Source organism: Dermacentor silvarum, chromosome 3 (genome assembly GCF_013339745.2).
Source record: "Dermacentor silvarum isolate Dsil-2018 chromosome 3, BIME_Dsil_1.4, whole genome shotgun sequence".
NCBI lineage: Eukaryota > Metazoa > Arthropoda > Arachnida > Ixodida > Ixodidae > Dermacentor > Dermacentor silvarum.
Genome location: NC_051156.1, coordinates 208,932,366 through 208,941,987, shown reverse-complemented (window position 1 = coordinate 208,941,987; position 9,622 = coordinate 208,932,366). Strand labels below are relative to the sequence as shown.

Genomic DNA, 9,622 nt, shown 5'->3' with positions numbered 1-9,622 from the left:
TGAATAATCGCGCACAATCTCGCAACTATACATAGCGAACTGGTAACATATGTATATTGATGATGGCCTAAGAAATAGAACAGCTGCCAATAATTTTGATTTTATTGATTTTATGTAAACAGCGTAGCATTCTTGAGATTTTCAGAGTGCACTGTTACTGATTATGCTTCGTCTTGTGCTATGACACAGACAAACGCCTCGAGTTACATTCACCCGGGGATATTTACTTGCACCTGCTCATACAGCTACCAATAAATAAATAAAAAACTTGGAGGACGCTTAAGCTTCGCCTTTAAGAGTAGAACGCGATAGCGTTGTCAGGACCCGTTCGCATCGCATCGTTCGCATACGGCAAGTAGGCTTCATTCACTGCACCACTGAACGTGGGAAAGCCAGCTTACAAAGACCAAGCTTACACCGATCCCCTTAAAGTTGGCTTCACTTTTAAACTGAAATGCATTGCTGGAAAGACGTTTTTTCAGGGGCAATATAAGTTGTCTTATATTAAAATGTGAAGGCCCTAGCACCTTTTACTGCGATAGCAATTATATGGACACTCAAAAGCAGATTTCTGCCGTCGCCGTCGCCGTGAGGTTCTGTATGACGTCAATGGAGATGAAATCGTCGCCGCGCGCCGAACGCTGTATGTGCGAGTGAAAGGGCGCGAGGGACGCGCGCTTTCACGGGGAGTGAACGCACGGTGGAGAACAAACGCGCGTTCTGCGCTGTGCTCCCTTAAGGGCTGCAGAAGTAGGCGTCTCTTTCATCCTTTACAATCACCCTATATGTAGAGCAAACGTGCCTTCTACCGACGCGCGAAAGGCCGTGGGGGAGGGGGGGAGGGAGGGAAGGGAGGCGACGTTTAGCTGCGGCACCAAGTGCCTATCTATATCAGAGGCTCCGGCAACAGTCACCAACGCCGCACGCATTTTGAGCGAACGCGGGCAAAACGCCGACGGCGTCGACAACAGTTCTGCGTGTTGCCGGTGCTGCTGCATGTCCAAGTTTATACAGCTGATAAAGCTAATATCATTACTCCGTATAGCTCTCTACAAATTTGCTATCGCAATTGATGCTTCGCCTTTCAGGTGAAACTGCGACAACTTTTTTCATTAGTTATTGTTTGCTATTGCCCCGTCGCGCGCAGGTCTGCTAGAAATGTTTGAGTTTCCTCGTAGCAGAATTAGGTTTTCTCGTACATTCAAATTGCAATCCGACGCCGATTGGTAAACAATCCGACAGCGAATCCGACGTCAAATGGTAAAGTCGTACTTTACTATTTTTCTGACGGATTTCACTGTGAGAAATTCAATTTTTGTTCACCAATACCTTGCACCACGTAGAGGGCCTGCGCAGTCGATGTGGTTGGATGATTTTCTCCGCTACCCGCGATCACACGCCGGTTGCCGACGCCGGATTTTCTGCGACACGGGGCCCTAAACGCTATCGCGTTAATAGCAAAAAAAATTATACAGATTTGACGCACATGTTAGAGCATATGTGAAGCGAAGCTTTCGTGGAGTCGTTCATTAAATTCTTTTATTGCGATAGCAATTATATGGACACTCCAAAGCAGATTTCTGCCGTCGGCGTCGCCGTCGCCGTCGCCGTGAGGTTCCGTATGACGTCAATGGAGATGAAATCGTCGCCGCGCGCCGCCGAACGCTGTATGTGCGAGTGAAAGGGCGCGAGGGACGCGCGCTTTCATGGGGAGTGAACCCACGGCGGAGAACAAACGCACGTTCTGCGCCCTGCTCCCTTAAGGGCTGCAGAAGTAGGCGTCTCTTTCCTCCTTTACAATCACCATATATGTAGAGCAAACGCGCCTTGTGCCGACGCGCGAAAAGCAGTGGGGGGAGAGGGAGGGAAGGGAGGCGACGTTTAGCTGCGGCACCAAGTGCCTATTTATATCAGAGGCTCCGGCAACAGTCACCAACGCCGCACGCATTTTGTGCGAACTTGGGCAAAACAACGACGGCGTCGACAACAGTTCTGCGTGTTGCCGATGAAGCTGCATGTCCAAGTTTACACAGCTGATAAAGCTACTATCATTACTCCGTATAGCTCTCTACAAACTTGCTATCGCAATTGATGCTTCGCCTTTCAGGTGAAACTGCGACAACTTTTTTATTGCGATACAATTATATGGACACTCAAAAGCAGATTTCTGCCGTCGGCGTCGCCGTCGTCCTCGACGTCGCCGTGAGGTTCCGTATGACGTCAATGGAGATGAAATCGTCGCCGCGCGCCGAACGCTGTATGTGCGAGTGAAAGGGCGCGAGGGGCGCGTCTTTCACGGGGAGTGAACGCACGGCGGAGAACAAACGCGCGTTCCGCGCCGTGCTCGCTTAAGGGCTGCAGAAGTAGGCGTCTCTTTTCTCCTTTACAATCACCATATATGTAGAGCAAACGCACCTTCTTCCGACGCGCGAGAAGCCGTGGGGGAGGGGGAGGGAAGGGAGGCGACGTTTAGCTGCGGCACCAAGTGCCTATTTATATCACAGGCTCCGGCAACAGTCACCAACGCCGCACGCATTTTGAGCGAACGCGGGCAAAACGCCGATGGCGTCGACAACAGTTCTGCGTGTTGCCGATGCTGCTGCATGTCCAAGTTTATACAGCTGATAAAGCTAATATCATTACTCCGTATAGCTCTCTACAAGTTTGCTATCGCAATTGATGCTTCGCCTTTCAGGTGAAACTGCGACCACTTTTTTATATCAGAGGCTCCGGCAACAGTCACCAACGCCGCACGCATTTTGTGCGAACGCGGGCAAAACGCCAACGGCGTCGGCAACAGTTCTGCGCGTTGCTGGTGCTGCTGCATGTCCAAATTTATATAGCTGATAAAACTACTATCCTGACTCCGTATAGCTCTACAAATTTGCTATCGCAATTCATACTGCGCCTTTCAGGTGAAACTGCGACAACTTTTTTCTAATGGGTCCCCTGGCCTGATGTTCGGCTGTTGTGGGGGTTCACATCTCGAAAGAGAGCCCAATAGAGATTTCAGGACTCGTCTCTGGGTGCCTCTTGTCCAACCACAGACGGCCTTGTTGACGAGCATCCGCCGCGCGGCTGTGAGACAAGTGCTGCCGCCGGATACCTACTGGTAGAATAGGTACAAGCGCGCTCCTGGCTTGGTGTTCGGCCATTAAGCAACCTCAACGCTTGGAAAGGGGTGTTTGTCCTCAACCCGAAGGCGTTATTTTTTCCCCCTATTAACGCGATAGCGTTTGGGGCCCCGTGTCGCAGAAATCCGACGCCACATGGGAAATGGCCACCATGGGAGCGGCAAGAACATCACTTTTTTCTGTGCTCTTGAGGGTTTCGACGGGAATTCAGGGCGCAGGCTCCTTTCCCAAGAGTATCAGCCCTGAAGGAAGCCGAACGCCAGGCCGGGGTACGCTTGTACCCATATGAACCAGTGGGTGCCCGGCGGCGGTGGGAATCGAACCCACTACCTCCCGCAGCCGAGGCGGGCGCTCTACCACTAGCCACCGGCTGCGGTTTTTATTGCGATAGCAATTATATGGACACTCAAAAGCATATTTCTGCTGTCGGCGTCGCCGTCGCCGTCGCCGTGAGGTTCCGTATGACGTCAATGAAGATGAAATCGTCGCCGCGCGCCGAACGCTGTATGTGCGAGTGAAAGGGCGCGAGGGGCGCGCGCTTTCACGGGGAGTGAACGCACGGCGGAGAACAAACGCGCGTTCTGCGCCGTGCTCGCTTAAGGGCTGCAGAAGTAGGCGTCTCTTTCCTCCTTTACAATCACCATATAGGTAGAGCAAACGCGCCTTCTTCCGACGCGCGAGAGGCCGTGGGGGAGGGGGGGGGAAGGGAGGCGGCGTTTAGCAGCGGCACCAAGTGCCTATTTATATCAGAGGCTCCGGCAACAGTCACCAACGCCGCACGCATTTTGAGCGAACGCGGGCAAAACGCCGACGGCGTCGACAACAGTTCTGCGTGTTGCCGGTGCTGCTGCATGTCCAAGTTTATACAGCTGATAAAGCTAATATCATTACTCCGTATAGCTCTCTACAAATTTGCTATCGCAATTGTTGCTTCGCCTTTCAGGTGAAACTGCGACAACTTTTTTCTCTCTTTTCTTACTCCCATTTCACTTCTACAATGCTAAGTAGCAGACATGGCCGGATTAATATATGGGCTAAGGGGCCTAGCCCCGGAAACCCGACTGTCAGGTGGCCCCATGAAGAAATGTTTGACAGGCCCCTCAACAGCCTTAAATTGGCCCGCAGTAACCATGAAGGCCCCCTTTGAAATTTTATGCTTGAAGTTGTCACACGCCGTCTAGGGAGATTTCCTGCCACAAGAATTCTTAGTATGGTTTCAGTAGTAACCGAAATAGTTTCTGTGATCGTAAAAATAAAAATAAAGGCGCACGAAGACTGCGCTGAGTATCGAAAGGAAGTTGTCGCATGGCTGACCAGTCTACTGCTGTTAGACAATTGACAAATATATCCTCCAACAGTTTGCTGCCCAAACGATGTATTGGAAGGAGGTGCTGAAGTGAGTCGTGGATGTTGTTAGACTGCTGGCTGAACGAGGTTTGGTCTTTAGCGTTAGCAAGAAGTCATTCGGTTACGGGCCGGGCTTTGGAAACCTTCAACAGCGTTTGCTTGGAGCTCGAACCAGGTTGACCATCGGAGAGGGCTCCGGCAGGGAAGACGAGGCGACGTAAAAACAAGTAACAGAAGTTTAATACATGATTACGAGTGAGCGGTGTGCTCCAAAGAAAACATACAAGAAACGCTCAGCGTGCATGCACCTGCACGCTAGGGCAAAGCAAAAGTGTTCTCCACGTGGCTGCTTGCTGGCTTTCTTATACCCTCCGCCATCCGGGCACTATTCCGCTCTCCGGCCCCCACTGCAGGACAAACTAGAAGTATTGAGGGTGGGTGATCGTAGCGGGGTTAACGTCCCCGGCGGGGGTGAGGTGGTCGCAAGGCGGCACGGCAGCTAGGTTTCGTCTCGGACGTATCGCTGACCCTCGCGACAGACACGTCTGTTCAGGTTGACGAGCGAGATGGTTAGGCACGCCGTTTCCCATGCGTTTGTACGTGGTCCGGGCAGACCGCTCTAAGCGAATCGTAACAGACTGCACGTGATTCGGGCATGGCCGCTCTAAGTGAATCGTAACAGGGGGTATTCTAGAGGTGATCAGAAAGTTCGACCCGTTCCTAAGTAACCGTTAACATTGTTCACCATGGCAGCAAGGTGATAGGCTAACAATCAGATATTTCCAAGTTAGCCTGCGAGTGGACGTGATTGCAGGTACTATAAGGAGACAGATCGGTGAGGAGGCTCAAGAAGCCAAACATTACTCCCCTCCTTGTCGATTCCATGCCAGACGTCTCCCGTGTTGACCAGCTTCGTATTATCCTCCTGTACTGACTGCACAGGTGACGTTCACGAACAGTTAATTGCCTTTGTACCAATTGAATCGCACATCGGTGAATATCTGGCAACAATCATGTGTTCCGTTGTCCAAGAGAACGCCATTTTAATCGACAACTGTCGAGACCAGTCCTACGGCAATTCCTGCAGCATTTCCGAAAAATACAGCCGACTAGAGGCACACATAAAGGAGAAGAACCCATTAGTTATTTATATACCATTCTGCGGGCACTTTTTAAGCCTGGTTAACGTTGCTGGTTGTAGTGTATATTCTGTTGAGACAAACACATTTTTTAGTCTGTCTCTAAGAGCAGACAGGAGTTTTAGGCATTTTTCCTAGGCCTTAGGATTTATTTGAGTATTACACTCTTAAACTGTGATACCGAACAATCATTTTCAAAGCTTTCCTTGGTTAACAATTGACTGGGTTTCATGCTCAGCGAGAGAAAGCTGAAATCCTTAGCCATTATAGTCATCGAACGGGACTTGCTGAGTAATAATTATTTTATGAAGCAATATATCAGTGTTTGTTGGCAGCAAAAGCCACAATACGCACTTTAGATGTAAAATTTGTTTATGCTTCGCCATGTTGTCATAACTTTATTTTTTATAGAATAATATATCAAGTGTCGCGAACCAACAGTTAAATGCCATCTTTTTAATTGGTGATCTGTATGTGAAATGTTGAGAGTTTGGGTTATTTCCTGTAGCAGGTCGTAAAATAGTGCACCTAGAATTACACGCACTATAAACCTCTAATCCCGTCTTAGGGTTAAAGTTATAGTCGTACATGCGCTTTCACTTATTCACGTGCATTGCATATGCCACATATGCCAAGCAACACAAAGTGTCCATGTATAACTGAAAGCTTTGTTGCTGTACAACACGTGGTTCTCTTTTTTCTTAGTGATGGCGATGGAGTAGTTCGTGTACATGTGACTAATGTCATGGTAAAATGATGGCGACGTGACCGTCAGACAACAAGCATTAGATAACAACCTGACAGGAGCAAGGAAACACATTTTCGCAAAGAAGAAATATTGTAAACGCTATATATAAACATGTCAGATGGCCTCGTATGTATGTTCATAGGAAATGAACGTTTTATCTGAAAGTAAACTTATAAACAGCAGGCGAAACCTATAACAATCTAAACATTTGGCATCTTTACCGATCACCGTAATTGGCATCGTCATCGTCGTCGTCACTGGTAAATCATAATCATGATCACTGGGGCTCCGAGGCAAGTTTAGCCTCGAGCCGCAACATTTCTTAATCCGGCACTGGTTATAGGTCAGAACTTTAATTCAGATCGACCTGTAAGGTTTACTACCATGATAACGGTCTCTCTCTTTCGCTTTCTCTCTCTCTCTCTCTCTCCACTTAAGTACGGTTTATGATTCCGTCCGGAAGAGCACATGCACATGGCCTTACTTATACCACAGTAACGCAGTAACAAGGCACAGCTAGAACTCCCACCACTCCCGCCTCCCGCCACAGCAAGGACGTCCCGCAACGAGAGAAACGACGGCATATATCGACAGTGAGACTCTGAAAGCGTTTCAAAGCAAAAAGTTTAAGAATTCAGCCTCGACATTAACTCCCGCCTTAATTCACATCTGGTGCTTCAGTCATCGACCTCCCGCGATCGTTCCAAATATCTTATCCTTTCGATGGCAATAATGGTGCTCACTTAAGGTGTAGTAATAGATTCTGAACTCTGCGGTAACTGAGTGTATTTACGACACCTGTAGTGTATAAAATTACTTTCTACGCTTCCTTCTTAGCATTATGAACGGGCATGTGCTAATGACTTCCCTGTGGGTTTCCTTGACGGTTCGTTTCCTTTTCAAAATATATACAGTTTGTATCATCTGCCACTTCCGGTGCCATCTTCTGTGTGGCTTCCCGTTGTAGGCATCGCCAGATTCCATTAGAATTGCCCGTTAGTCATTGATGGCCTCCCGAAAGCCGAAATAACCACACCACTATAATAGCGGTAACTTTGTTCACATGGACAGAGATTTTTGCATATGAGCGATCAACGCGATACAGAATGAAGCTCGAATCTCGAACACGCAGTCAACTAGTGCGGCTTGGCATATCCGATGTGCATTTAGCCTGCCAAGATCAACGGAGGTCAGAGCTGAGTCGTTACATTCACATTAACCTACCATCCACCGCGTGGAACTCTTGGGAGCAGCATTTCGAGGGAGCCACATGGCTCCGCAAGACGTTCTCGCGAAGCGTTCGGACGCCTGACGCCCCCTCGCGGGTTCGCGCCCTAGGCGCGGGCCGTTGGCCTGTCTTCGGCTCCTCCAGATGTCGCGCGGCTCAAAGCCGGCGGCGGGTATCCCACCGTCGTCGCCGCCGCCGCTCGACGACGTCTCGCATCGCGCACCAGCGGCGGAATGGCGGGCTCAGCAACGACGCCGTGGTCGGCTGGCGATGCAACCTCCTCCGCGTGAGCTGCGGTAGCGCAGCCCGCCGCTGTCAGCTCGCTTCTGGCCGTGCAGGACAGCAACGCGCCACACCGGACCAGCGAGCGACTGATCCGGTCGCCGTGGCAACGTCTTGGCGACACGGTGAGGGCTCCGGCGACTCGGTCGCCGCTGTTCGCAGGCTTTTCTGCTGCACGGTATACACCCGCTTGCCGCTTCTTGCTGTTACTGCTGCTGCCTTTGCTAGCCGTCTTGTCAGGCCTTAAAGGCCCCTGCCGTACCTATGCTCACCTGTGCATTGCATGCTCAGGTGTTTGTGTTCTTTTTGAAACGGTGTGTTGAGGTCTGAGCTATTTCTTTCTGAAGTTACGGTCTATAGAAAGAGAGGCACCAGCCCCGTTGCCTAGCACTGGTGTCCTTCTTTGAGGAGTGACCGCGGGAAAGGGCAGCCTTGCGTTGGACGTGCGAAGTCGATGAAGTCGTCGCATGAACCGCGGCCCAAAGGCGCTCGGTTTTGCAAGGCTCGTCGGATCAAAGTAGCCAGTGGAACAGTCGCGTGCAGCGCTGTGCGCGTGTGTGCTTCGCAGAGGCGACTCTTTCTCAGCGGCAGCCCTTCCCTAAAGCGGCATGTTAAAAGGAGGCGGGATAACAACAAGTGGGGCGTGGGCACCGGAAAAACGTTGTAGGCCGTCTGTTTGCAAATTGTACCGGGGCGCCGGAACGGGGTTGTCGCATTGCTGCTGCCGCGCCCGACAACTCGGTGTGTACTGAGATGCCTTACATTCTTCCGACGCGTCTTAAACCCGGCGCGCGCCTGCGAGAGAAAATTCCTTTTTGCGGAACTGAGCTCTGGCTTTGCTTTCGAACATCGCCCGTGGCGTGCGCGTGCTTCTTTCCAGCCGGGCTTGTACCTGGCCATACGTGCGAAAGCGGCCGAGGTATTGATTTCTGGGCACTCGAGCTCGGGGAGGGCTGGCTCCAGCGCTCCCGCTGCTGGCCCTTCTTTCCCCTCTCATCAGCCACGCAGCTCGATTGTTTCCCAGCGTATGTGTGTTTGTGTGTGTTTGTGTACGCGAGTCTCCGGGGCTCGTGCTCTGGGCGACGCGGAGTGCTGCCGCCGGGAATCCCGTTTTGTCGCCTCTTCTTTCTTCTCTTCTCCCTCCCCGACGACGTTGGCGGGGAACACAATGCGCGAATCTTAATTAGCACGAGCCGGTGCTCCCCGAGAATGCCATATCGGAAGAAGACTTTCTGTTCTGACCCTGCGCTGCCAGTTCCTGCCCGCGGCTATCTCGGTGGTTGCAGAGGTCTTCATTCGGCACGTTCCCTTTCGGCTTGGATCCCGGCCAGAATATTGCGCGGGCTGCCGCCGGGGTTTGTGTGGTTAGCTTCCCTCCGGCTCGACAGGTGTGGCGGCGTCTGCGGTTCCTGCGGCGGTTGTTGGCGCCCGCCGCTGCTGCTCGCGGCGAATGACGCACTCTGCTCGACGCTGCAGCCTCTCCATTGTGTATTGCCCGCCTTTTTTGTTTTTTTCTTGATGTTTGTTGTCTCAAGGCCTGCCTGCTTAGACGTGATATACTCCGGCGCACTACGTTCCCGATGGAGGAAGAAAAGAAAAAGAGGAGGGCAAAGTAAAGAAAAAGAAAAAGAGGGGATAAAAAAGAAGAAATCACGCTCGCGCTTTCAAAGAGGCGGTTGCCGTTGTAAACGCCGATGATTGATCACCGAGCTACTGTGCCAGTAAAGACGCAAGTTCACAGCTC

At 51.1% G+C, this 9,622-nt stretch overlaps 1 protein-coding gene across 2 annotated transcripts in view; it reads left to right on the top strand.

Moving 5' to 3' along the window:
* Window positions 1–7,797: 7,797 nt before the first annotated feature.
* LOC119446572 (endothelin-converting enzyme homolog) overlaps window positions 7,798–9,622 on the top strand; it is a 149,461-nt gene continuing 147,636 nt past the window's right edge. For both annotated transcript variants that reach the window (XM_037711041.2, XM_037711039.2), the window contains exon 1: window positions 7,798–8,003. The gene's annotated coding sequence lies outside the window, so the exon portion shown is untranslated. The remainder of the gene's footprint in view (window positions 8,004–9,622) is intronic.